Raw genomic sequence first — 12,171 nt, 5'->3', positions numbered from 1 at the left:
TCCACACATCATCATTCTGGTATAGGGAACACAAAATGCTCTGGCTTATTTGTATTTCTTCAAACCAACCATTGTCATCTTGACAAACGTTAAGCTCAGGACAAAAAGAAGATGGCGCAGGTCCAGGAAGGATAGGAGAATGAAATATATGAATGAAATATGTGTTACAGTCTGCCGTTTACAGACTGGTAGTCTACATCCATGAGTCAGAGTCATCTGGTGAGGCGCTGCGCTGGCCACTCAATACTCATTCACAATGAATTACTTTGTCACAGCGATTCAAGCTGTTAATCTTGTGACTGTTGTGTGAGTGTAAGTAAAATCGTCTTCATATTATTATAAACCACCCTGCAGTGTGCAGGCGTCTGCAGCCTTCTAACTCATGAATCTGTTCCTCAAACCAGCCTTTCCTGAAGCAACTAGAGCCTCTTTATACTATTTCACACACGGAACCGGCTACTCCTCTACCTTCAAATACCCGTGTATGGCAGCTGTTTGTGGTAGACACTCACATCCAGAAGACAGAAGACAGACACACACGCTGTAAGTAGAAGCATGGCGTTGAGCTGGAAAGCAATGAGACCAAAGACAAGGAGCGTTTTGACTTTTCTCACTGCTTGCTGTGCCGAGGTGATGGGTTTTCAGACTCAGTTTGGAATAGGATGATTGTTTATTCTCACGGCGCAATGCTGTGTGTGTGTGTGTGTGTGTGTGTGTGTGTGTGTGTGTGTGTGTGTGGGGGGGGGGGGGGGGGGGGGGGGGGGTTTGGCCTCGCTTCAGTACTTCTGCCTGTTTTACTGATTTCGCAGAGTGAGAGAGACGACGGCATTTGGTTAAAAGAGTCTGAGCTGGATTTTAAAGACTTGAAAACGAATCGTAGTAAACACTGCACATCTCTGCGATCAGTTGGTATTTATTGTCAGATGTGTGCAGAGCCAGTGAGATAAAACAAAAAGAATTGATTGTCTTGTCTATGTATTCTTTACGCTCTCACTATGGATAACTTGAATGTAACTTTATCTTATTTGGATTGGACTGTGATATGTGGATACACTTTGTTATCGTTGACATCCTTTATACGTACTTTACAGGATAACGGACTGTTTCGACGTAAACATTATTGACTCTGCAGATGTAATCCAGTTCTAGCTTCAGGAGTGCGGGAGCATTTCATGAACGTCACCTTCCCATTCAATATTATATTGAATCGGGAGCACTAATGAAGTCATTTGAGTGCAAAAATGAATAAATCAGGAGCACAAATTAGTTCTATCCATAACATCTCCTGGGCTCCGAAGGCTTTTGAATTCACTTGCTCGTATTAACGGTTTGGTTTCGTTGGTCTTACGTTGTTGATTTTTTGTGGGACATTAAACGTGTGGGATGAATGTGTTGGCACTCTGTGTGGTGGTTATAGTGACAGTAAAGGTCAATGCGTGGACGTTATCCAAGGATCAATATCCTTGCTGCAGTGTGTTGCTGTCCCTGACTGCTTGCTCGCTACAGACCAGGATCTGTGAGTGAGTCTTTTCTTTAATCATACGTAGTGAAAACCAACCCTGAGCACAGGCCAGCAGCTGTGAGGATGATCTGCTTAATTCTGTCAAGCCTTTGGTAGAAAGGACATTCAAATTCAATTTCAGGTATTGAGTCGACCCTCACCGACACTTCTAAACGGTGTCTCAAAATACTGCATCCAAAAGAATTCCACTCCGTCATACATGCCCAACTCTCTTTGCACTTGTTCCTCAAATACAGCTAACTGATAATGGTTCTTCCTTTTTCCAACTCCCTGTTTGTTCTTGTTTGGCCACAGTTGACTAATCCTAAAAACCATCAGGAATAAATGATAATTAAACAAGCCCAGATCCTGTCCAGAAAACTTAAATTATAAAAGACAATCGATTACATTAAATACAGTTATAAAACTTTACTTCACTGATTTAGAGATTCACTCCTCTTGCATCTATTGCGTCATTGTTGGACAGTTAAAAACTGATACAGCGGAACCAGAGACATCGTCGTTTTATTCCACACAAAACCTGGCTCTTACATAACCCACAATGCAACATGACCACCACAGTTCAGTTGGAGATTTGGGTGTGTTACGCTAGTAGCGGATGACGTAGCCTCGAGCTGCAACCCTAATGGATGTATAATAAGACCTTAATACAGCGGCGCTACTCAGCCTTGCTTCCAATTTTGCCAAGTGGAACCTGTATTTTCTAGTATTGTATGGCTATTTGATTGAGGGAAAGATTGTATAAGTGCCTTTTTTCAAATGAAGAAGAAGAAGAAGAAGAAGGAAAACGGGTTGTTTCTATGGAGACTTCTCTTTTAGCTCAAGGAATCTCTGACAAAGCCTCCTCTGTTCACCCAAAGTAATACCAGGCTTGTCTCCGTGCTCTCCAAACTAAAAGAAAAAAAAAGTACATTTGTTGCATTTCCATATACCAAATATCAAAATGTAGATTTTACAATAAAAATATTTGTTTGTGCCTAAACCCAACCAAACCTATAACCATAGCTGCATCAGATCAGACAACTTACCGTATTATGTCATTCTGGACCACAGTTGAAAATTATGTTTTTTGTTATTTACTTTGAAGTTTGCCCAGAACTCCATGTTGTCTTCCCGTGATTATTGTCTATTTTTTATGATTTGTGCCAGTCTGAAGGACTGTTTTTCTGAATACAAGTTGTACTTAAACCAGTGTTAAAAGGTAATTGTTAAACTTTACAACTTTCTAATTATTTGTCAAGTCCCCATTAATTTGTCACTGCCAACATTAGCTCCTTGACACGATGGATGGGAAGTTCGTGCCAGAGTGGGCTGACATCCGGATAAACTTCAGCTCAGTCCCGTAGTGAGCTAGAATAACGGTTGTCCCAACAACAGGGTCATGACGACAGAGGAGCAGCATGACTAAAACATGAGTTGGGAGTTGGTGAAATACATCGAGGGGTAAGTGATATCCTAGAGGGTATATGTTCACGTGTCTAATAATAAATTCTGTCTCTACAAGCACACACACACGTGCACGCACTACAAAGAATGCACGGACGTAGACGCCAGCAGGACAAAGCGTTGTTCGGTAAAGCTCAGACGGACGTCACTGATCTGTGATCCCGGTGCTTACAAGTCTGGACATATCCTCGGTAATGTCTTTCATTCCTGAAAGTGTGTGTGTGTATCTGAGAGATAGAGCTTGCTTAAAAAAGAAAAACATTTATGTGCCCACAGCGTTTTGAGAACATGGTCAGTTCATTCTTGATACAGTTTGTAAAATGATGTCCAGTCAGTAAGGAGTCAGTGGAGTAGTGAGTTTGTCAGTTGGGATTCATCCGGAGCAGGAAACAGCAGCGACAGCAGATCTGTGTTGACGGTGTCAAAATGTCTCGTTTGACTCACAGACAAACCCAGTCTATACGCCCCCCCTCTCTGTACAGTAGATCACATTATATGTTCGCGCCTCATGTATAATGGATCAGCTCGGGGGCAGCTGATTGCTCGCCAGCTTCAATTTGCTCCCAGCGCGTCTTTGCTCCATTTGCTGCTCTTAGTAAAAACCTACAGCGCTGTCGCTCACTTTCCTGCAGACACATTCAGAGCAGGTAAACCACGTTCTCCTGTTAGATTCAACCACTCGAGGCTTAAAGGAACAGTGTGTAACATTTAGGGGGATTCGTTGAAGGAAATGGAACATAACATGCATTGTGTTTTAATTAGTGTATAATGACCTGATACTAAGAATCACTATGTTTTATTTAGCTTAGAAAAAGCTATTTATATTTACTTAGGTAGCGGGTCGTCTTCCACGGAGTCCGCCATCTTGCACCGCCATGTTTCTACAGCAGCCCAGATTGGACAAACTAACGACCACCGGCTAGAGATTACGTAAAGGTTAGAGGTGAAAGTGAAACCTAGTTCAATCGTGCACCCTCATCTACCACCGCTCTGTTTACACAAGCACTGCACGCATGGTTCGGCCAAAGCATGTTTTAAACAAACACGCTAAAACAGAAGCTGTCTGTCTGTTAATTATTCATCCTACTTTGTTCTTATAAACTTCTCTGCTGGCTGAGACAAAGCAAACAGGAGGACAGATATAATACTTTCTGATGTCTGTGTTCTTCATTAATGATGATTATTATTATCGTTTATTTTATTGACATTTAAGATTTGTTTCCACTGAGTTATTAATGACTTCACATAGTGACTTTGCACTTGTAAACATTACTGTTGCTGCTCTAGAAACAATATTTAGTTATACATTAATTATGAACAACTTCTAATCCTGTTCTGAAATAATTTTTTAAATTCCATATATGTTTTAAAAAGCAATCAATTAGTCATGAAAATGTATTGATTGGGTATTGAGTATTGATAAAAGTACTATCCCTACCTGAAAGCCACCGTAGTTTTCTGACACGCTTGGAAAGGGAGGGGAGGTCATGTTGTTGCTTGCAATCTGCAACCTCACCACTAGATGCCACTAAATCTCACACACTGTTCCTTTAAGCTGAGGAGCAAAAATACAAAGGAAGCCCTATTTCTCGAACACATTTCATTTGGTCCCGTAAATGTATTTGCCAGCCTACGCAGTGAAGGGAGTTATGGGTAGCCGTACGTCTCAGAGGCTGACAGTAAAGCACACCTCCCTGGAGAAGCATCACTACATCTTTTTTCGAGAGCCATGCTATCCCTTCTTTGAGGCACAGCATGCAGACAATGGCAACATGCTGATGCTAAGCAACTTCAATCAGAGGATCGGTGGTTCGATCCCTGGCTCTGCTAGTCGCATGTCGTGTACGGTGTAGAAATGTGATCAAATCTGAATTGTAAGTCGCTTTGGATAAAAGCGCCTGCTAAATGACTGTAATGTCAAATCGTGATGGCGATTAATATGCGGATAATTGTGCAGCCCCAACCTGATGGTGGCGCTCAAGTCAAGGGATCGCCAAAGTGATTAGTATTCATGGTCCATGAACGTCTGCACAACATGGCATGTTGAGATATTTCAGATATCTGGTGACAAACTCTGTAGCCAGTGTCAAATGAAATCATTTATTTCTTTTCCTGGTGGTTCTATTTAATTTGCCTGAGTTGTCTATATATTTGTTTTCTCTTCTCTTTTTCTGTTTTGTAATTCTCTCTCTTTACACACGGGTGTGAGGAGAGGACTCGGGGAGAATGAGTGAGCTGATCACACTTCTGTGCAGAGGTGGGAGAGGTTCAATTTTACGCTTCAACAAAGAGTGAAAAAATCCAGACTGGGGCAATTTGAGAGCGAGTATGCAGAAGGAATGGGAGAGTGTAGGGGGAAGAGATGCAGTGGCGTACTCAGGGATTAATGCACAGTGTCAGGAGATGGTGAAATAAAAGGGAAGGGGGGGTAGAAAGACATACAGCACAACAAGTAAGGGAGTGTGTTTAACTGACTCCATTATCAGATAGGGTGTACAAAGGAAGTATTATTCACACCAATGGGTGAAATGACTGAGATAACAGATTTAGATGCAGGCCAGGAACACTGAGAAGTCCAGAACAGAAAAAAGGGGATCGGTAGAATGAGGGATGACACGTAATGAATGTGATGGAGTCATTCATGGTTTTCAGTTTCACTGCCACTCAGAGAAACTCACAGAGCAGCATGACGATTAGATTCATCCAGAGAGTCGTCAATGAGAACACACACATCGAGGTATGGATGTATAAAAGCTGATAACTGTGATCTCTTTTCAATTAACTGACTTCTTCAATGGCTGTGAGTTAGAAAGCTGAATATAATCTATGCTACAGACACACGTTTGAGTGTCTGTAGCATAGATATTGGACATGTCCTTTCCTTCGTCCTGTCGCAGATGTGCAGATAGCGATCACCTTTTATGAACCGTGAGCACCATCTTGCACTAAGTTCTGTTGAATAACCCTAACCATTCCCTTAAACATAGTTTATTTACCATAACCACAAGAAGACACCGTGAGGGTGCTTGGAGTGATGAACCTACAGAAGATTAGGCAGCTCTCGTCGGCTTTACGGAGCTTCATAGTGAGATCCAGCTCATTAGCTGCATGTCCAGCAAACTTTGGTTCACTCTCAACGTTGTCATTGTGTTATAATCAACTCTCAAGCTCTAAAAACACACTTTACTCTACCTGCTCAGCTCCAAACAACAGACATACAGAGTTAGCGAGTGGCTAGTGAACATAGTGGAGCATTTAGCAGTTAAAGAGAAAGATATATCAAAAGTAGAGATACTAATGGAGTTAAATTAATCATGGAGGACAGAAACCTCTAAACTCCAAATGATTTATAATACTGATCTGTAACTTCTGGCTGTGTATGTTTAAATATGCCGTAGTTGCCAAGTGTAGATATTTTAGAAGCCTGGAATTTTAAAAAGCATTGGCTTTGGACATGAAAAACCACTGAACTTAATAGGGCTTTGAACAATTGTCCAATATCGACATTGTTGTCTGGCAACCAGGCTCATTTTTAAGTGGGTGTTGAGTGTAGAAAATAGACTGAACTCAAAGATGTCAGTCCATCCATCCATCTCTCCATTATCTTATCATTAGCGGGGTATTCCAGACGGACCAGCTCTTCCTGGAGAACCCAGAGGCATTCCCAGGCCAGACAAGATATATAATCCCTCCAGCGCTTTCCAGGTCTACCCTGGGGCCTCTTAACATATGCCCAGTAAACCTCTCAATGTATCCACAATCTCATTATTTTGGTCAATACCCAAACTTCATAAACATCGGTGAGGGTCAGAACGTAGATGTCAAGAGCTGTACCTTCAGCCTCAGCTCCTTCTTTACCAGAACCTTCCAGTACAACTCCTGCAGCACTGCTGCAGCATGAACAAGACCCCGAGATACTTGAACACTCGGGACAGTGACTCCCCCCTTACCTGGAGGGAGCAATCTACAGAGAACCATTGCCTCAGACACCATTTTGGTCTTTCACTGTTTTTTTTGCAACCAGAAGTGAAACAAGAGGGTGAAGCCAAGTACAAACGAATGCTGAATAAGACATTTTTCGGCAACTAAAATATTACAATTAACTTTCATGAACTGGAAACACACTGTGAAAGGGTTCAAGTTGTAAGACCAAAACACGGACAACACTTTGGTAGTGACCTGTCAATCACAGTAAGCCCGCCCTAAAACATATCCTGCTTTATTGTCTATTTGACTCTAAATGGGACTATAAATTATTAGATTAATATAAATCAATAAATGAATGAACTAAATGAACATCATGCTGTATTGAAGAAGACTTGAAACTAGAGATTGAGACCATAAACTCATGTTTACAATGTTTACTGAGGGAATAAATCAAGAGAGAAGTAGAGTCATTTTAGACTAGACTTCTATACAACCAGAGGAGTTGCCCCCTGGTGGACACTAGAGAGAATGCAAGTTTAAAGCACTTAACCAGAGGTTGCCGTCTGAGTTCCCCTACACCTGTCTCTCTTTTAACACCCAAACACAAATAGCCACTGTGTTAGTATGAAAACATGGCTCTTTTATCAGATGTATGTGTGCGATTCTGTGTGTTAACTGCATGCTGTCGACCACAATGACAACACCTTTTCTATTTCACTCATGTAAGAACGTGAGACTGAAACTTGCCTCACGTTCTACTCTAGAGAGAGCTCAGCAATTTAAAACATGTGTAAAATGTGCAGCCTCGTGTCCTGCTGATCTGCGGTCATATTCTGGATTAATTAGCCACATGAGGATTTCACGTTGATGACATCAGCATCCGACTGAGATTAGTTAATGTGATTTTCCTGACACATAAAATGTCTCTGTTTAACCTGGCAGAGGCAATGTTCTCCTAATGTGCTCAGAATATGTGTGTGTGTGTGTGTGTGTGTGTGTGTGTGTGTGTGTGTGTGTGTGTGTGTGTGTGTGTGTGTGTGTGTGTGTGTGTGTGTGTGTGTGTGACCGCAGCATGCGTCAGAAACCAGCCTGGGTCAATGTTGATTAAATAAACAATTGTGTTTATAGAGCAGACCTTCTCTCAACACGCATGCTGAGAAGAACACACACAGACTACATACACCTCTCCGCGTGCTACGCTGTCACACCACTTACAGTGTGGAATGATGTGGTTTCACGCGGTGGAATAAAGTTTAATGGATCAACTGACTGTAATTTTTCACTAAAAACATAAAAAATGTACAAAGGGAAGGACAGCAATTAGATGTGAACTCCTCAGTTCATGTGTTTTACAACAGTGAGCAGCAAAGACATCAGAGCAGATCACAGTATTTTTGCATATGAATTTGCTGCTACCACTGAATGTGTGTGTTCACATGTACTGTATGTTCGTGCATGTTTGTGCGTTGGTGTGGTGATGCAGCGTGCAGCAGAGAGAGACTCTTGTGAGGCTCCTCGTGTGATCACTCACTCCTCCCTAATGAATAAATAACGGAGCGATCAAATAGAGGTAGGGTACACCGACAGGTCGCCACACTATCGCAGGGCCGATATATATATATATATATATATATATATATATATATATACAGTATATAGACAGTATATATACAGTATATAGACGACACCCATTCAACAACAACGACAACACACTCACATTCACACATACGGGCAATTGAGAGTCATCAATTAACCTAAGCTACATTTCTTTAGACCGGAGGACCCGGAGAGAACCCGTGCTGACACAGCTGTTTATAGACCTTTTAGTTTGCCAAATAATCAATATAAGAAGAGACAGAAGGCAGCAGAGTATGACACTTCTTCACTTGGTAGTAAATGTGAACAGTAGCTGGGTATAAGTCTAGTATAATGTATAGTGTGTTGATTCAAGCATCCCGTTACACCACAACAATGTGTCTCATTGAGCAGGAAGTATCTTCCAGAAGTAAAAAAGAGTCCAATGTATTAATGGACCAAATGTTGTAGGTCAAAGCAATCACTTTCTTACAAAAATGCCCCCCACAGGCCCCATCCACAGTGCTGCTCGATTAGACAACAACCCTCCTTCTTTGTGTGTTTATGGTTGAAATAAGATGAATCAGTGGAACCTCAAACTGTGTGACAATAGTGTCAGGGGGAGGAAGTTCATGGAAAAAGAAAGAGCTTACTTCGCCTGCTTTCATGTTTAAAGACCAACGTCTGAGAATCAACATGTGCTCTTTGTGAATGTTCTCTGTATGAGCGCCGATCCGTCCTTACCAAGCAAATCAAATCTCCGGCCATCATACCATTACAAAAGAGTGGTCTGAAGACCACGCAGCCCTCGGGCAGGACAACTTAGGATATTACTTGTTGGAGAGTGAAAGAAGCACAGAAGGGGCAAAAGGACAGAGAGCGAGAGAAAGAGCATGGTGCAAATGAGGACAGATGGGACAAACACACTGTTGGTGAGACAGGCTTCACTAATGGCCAATCACATCAGCCTCTCTCAGCCCCTTCTAAAAGCAGAAGACAATTTTCAAATGGCTCGGAACAAGAGTCCAGGTCAACTTCTCCCAGGAGAAACCTGTTAGTGAGGTGAACGAAATAATACATACGAACATAAAGACCTGAATACGCCGCCTGGAATTCCGGTAAGGCGCAGAGGGCATGTGTTTAACAGTTGTATATACTTTTCTGTTTCTACATAATGCTGCAAGTCCTAATATTCATCATCAGTTAATCTGCTGATTGCTTCCTCGATTCATTGTTTCCCTCAGCTGAGAGATGTGTTCACATTGCTTGTTTGAATTTAAAGTCGGTCCATAACTTTATGTTTATTGTCATACATTACAAAGCAGCAAATCAGCAAATTTGCAACGCTAGAAGCTGGACATTTTTGCATTAAAAAAGGGCAAAAATTATTAAATGGTTATCAAAATAGTTGCAAATGAATGTTCTGCTGATCAACTGACTGATAGAGTAATTGTTGCAGCTCTATGATCACAGAATAATAACTGAATGATCTTGATGTAATAAGATCTTATCACAGCAGCAACCTAATGCACACAATTTTCCCTTACATAACGTTGATTTATGTCGTGTGTGGCCTCTATATACACTAAACTAACTGATGATGACTGCAGGGCCACTCTCAGCCCCTCAAGGCATATTACGGGACTCTGGTTGCAGCTGCATTAGGCTACAATTCTTATTCTGTCCAGATGTCAAACATAAAAAAAACCAGCAGAGATGTGTGCTGATTCTCAGCTGATTACCCAGCGCAGCCTGACGCATCTTTACGCATCTTTACGCAGTGATAACAAGACATTTAGGGATGAAGAAAGGAAAAGGGTTTGTTGAGATTGCAAAATATCTCCTCCAGTTTCAGACAAAAGAATCTGTTGTGTTATGATGACAAAAACTATCGTTCAACGTTCATGTTCGAATCAAACGGAATAACAGAATCCTGAAAGCAGCTGCTGCTCTTCATATCACACTACTCACATATTTTAGGAGCCACAAATCTACCAAAGTGATTCACATCAATAAGAAGCTGTACTTGCATTCACATAACTTTGAAATGAAAAAAGAAAAACATGGAGAGGGAGAGAGAGAGAGAGAAAGAGAGAGAGAGAAAGAGAGAGAAAGAGAGAGAGAGAGAGAGAGAGAGAGAGAGAGAGAGAGAGATAATGAGGGATAGAAGGGCAAAAGAAGAAATATTCATACTCCAAAATGTTCACAATTAGATTTCAGAGATCATATGCCTCATTCACACATCTATGGATTCATATTCTATGTCTCAAACAACCTCAATGTATCTGTCCTGAACATTATCAAACCAAATCACATGTATCTGTCACATACACACAATCATACACAATCATACAACATGTAGTGAAGTATTGTGTGACTCGAGCTACAGAAATACAAATAAATAAAAACAAGTCAAATTACATTACATACATTTCAGAGAAAGTAAATTGTTTAACATTGAATGAGTTTAGGGAAATCAGCAGTGCATTATGCAATGTATGGCATTGATGATTATGAAGTATGGGTCATGGGTCATGGATCATGATCACTATGGCATAGAGGGGACAGCAGATGATGACTGAAGACCACCGTGACCTCGGCGTGATGTTCATGCAGTTTTAAAAACGACAGACAGCTGATTGTTGAAAGAGGAAACTGTTTGTTTAATCGCAGCTCTCTAATTCCCCGTTAGCGATAAAACAACCGCGCACTCACGTAGCTGAGAGAGCGAGCGTGCACACGCACGCACACACACACACACACACACACACACACACACATATCAAAAAGTTGAGGGTGCGCTCTCTTCCAGAATAAAACGTTATGAGGAAGAAGAAGAAGAAGAAGGAAGAATCTACTTGGGCTACATCAGAAAGTTGTATTGTTCCTCTAAAGCAGAGTAAACAGGTGAACAGAACCAGTTCGTACCTGTGCGTCCGGACCTGCTCGTACGCCCCTTGCACCCCCACACCGCCCGCTGCTCATCTCGTGGCCTGACCCATCACCGCAGGTAGCCTTCAGTCCGGAGAGCACCACCGGCACGCATCACCGGGTCCACAGGTACAGGGAACAAAAAAGCCAGGTAAGTGAGGATGAAGACGAAGAAGAACGAATACAGAACTCAGCTGCTCGCTTGTCTCGTTCGGCTCTCTGTGGTTTCTCTGTATACACTTTGTTCTGAAGAAGTCGCGCGCTGACTGAGAGAAGCTGAACGGTCCGCTGTCGGTGCTCTGCGCTCCACATTGCCGTCAAACCAGCCAGAATATGAAGAGGACACTTCCGGCGAAAACTTTCAAAATACAACTCAGAGTGAACGTGCCTCAAGTGTGTGTGTGTGTGTGTGTGTGTGTGTGTGTGTGTGTGTGTGTGTGTGTTTACTTCATTGAATGTCTCAGTTTGATATGGACCTTAATGATAACCATGTTACAATTGTATCTATTGTGATCTCATTATAAATAGCCTGAGACTGGGAAATCAAGTCTTTGCATCGGAAATAAGCACACACACACACACACACACACACACACACACACACACACACACACACACACACACACACACACACAAATAGTTTTATTGTTACAATTGTGGGTCTGGCTTATGTTATGTAAAAGTGAATACTTGTTTTAAAAAGCAGTAGAAGAAGAAAGTAAAATGCCTTCATCCGTAACGAGAATACGTCATTACTGTACATGTGTGAA

At 41.7% G+C, this 12,171-nt stretch overlaps 1 protein-coding gene across 1 annotated transcript in view; it reads right to left on the bottom strand.

Moving 5' to 3' along the window:
- Nucleotides 1-11,676, bottom strand: part of gcgrb (glucagon receptor b) — a 40,419-nt gene extending 28,743 nt beyond the window's left edge. Inside the window, exon 1 of the mRNA XM_068729035.1 lies at nucleotides 11,399-11,676. The gene's annotated coding sequence lies outside the window, so the exon portion shown is untranslated. The remainder of the gene's footprint in view (nucleotides 1-11,398) is intronic.
- Nucleotides 11,677-12,171: the final 495 nt, after the last annotated feature.

Source organism: Cebidichthys violaceus, unplaced genomic scaffold (assembly GCF_023349555.1).
Source record: "Cebidichthys violaceus isolate CVI_PGR_0920_01 unplaced genomic scaffold, fCebVio1.0.p SCAF_44, whole genome shotgun sequence".
Classification (NCBI taxonomy): Eukaryota; Metazoa; Chordata; class Actinopteri; order Perciformes; family Stichaeidae; genus Cebidichthys; species Cebidichthys violaceus.
This window is presented reverse-complemented; position numbering and strand designations above follow the sequence as displayed.